This window comes from Arachis ipaensis, chromosome B05 (genome assembly GCF_000816755.2).
Source record: "Arachis ipaensis cultivar K30076 chromosome B05, Araip1.1, whole genome shotgun sequence".
Lineage (NCBI taxonomy): Eukaryota > Viridiplantae > Streptophyta > Magnoliopsida > Fabales > Fabaceae > Arachis > Arachis ipaensis.
Genome location: NC_029789.2, coordinates 117283686 through 117284543, shown reverse-complemented (window position 1 = coordinate 117284543; position 858 = coordinate 117283686).

Genomic DNA, 858 nt, shown 5'->3' with positions numbered 1-858 from the left:
TAGTTATGATACTAAATTACTAATAATTTATTTATTTATTTCCATTTCAAACAATATTAATTTATTTATTAGTTTTACTACCACTAATATAATAATATATAGTAAATAAACATTAGTATAGGGTTTAATGATAAATATTAGAGTATTTTTTAAAACTCTAAAATAAATTAGACATGAACAATTCAAAAAAGGTAAAGTATATGTAGACAATAAAAATACTAAACAATGTGAATATATCGATGTTCATTTCACTAGGTGTATGGATAATTATTCTAATATTAAAATTTAGATGAGTAATTTAGAGGTATAGTATATTTTGATTTAATTGGTAAATAAAAAAGTTATTGATTACTTAACATAATTCGACAGAAAATTAAAAGTGCGAGCGATGCTATATGACAAAAAAAATTAGTAGTGCTAACAACTCATCCTATATATACTGCTATTATTGTACAAGCTAAACTTTTATTTTTGCTTACCAAAGTTGATAAAAGGAGGGGAGAGAGACCAACAACTTTTGTTATTGGTAGTCATCAAATAACTATCAATGATGATCTAATGGTGTGAAATTGGTGCGAAATTTTATATAATGACTCATCTTTCTGTGCTGATTATATGCTGGCCAAAATTCAATAAAATTGTTGACTCCTAAACTTTTCCAAAAGAAAAAAATAAAAGTCAAACCATAAATTTCATATTAAATAAAATATTCTACCTGATAATAATAGTTCAAAACTAAAGTTACATATATTAAAAAAAGGTAATAATACTTAAAATCGTATAACTAATATTTTCCAATTATTATAATCAAATTTAAAATATTAAATAATAATAATAATAAATATTTTAAAATAAACA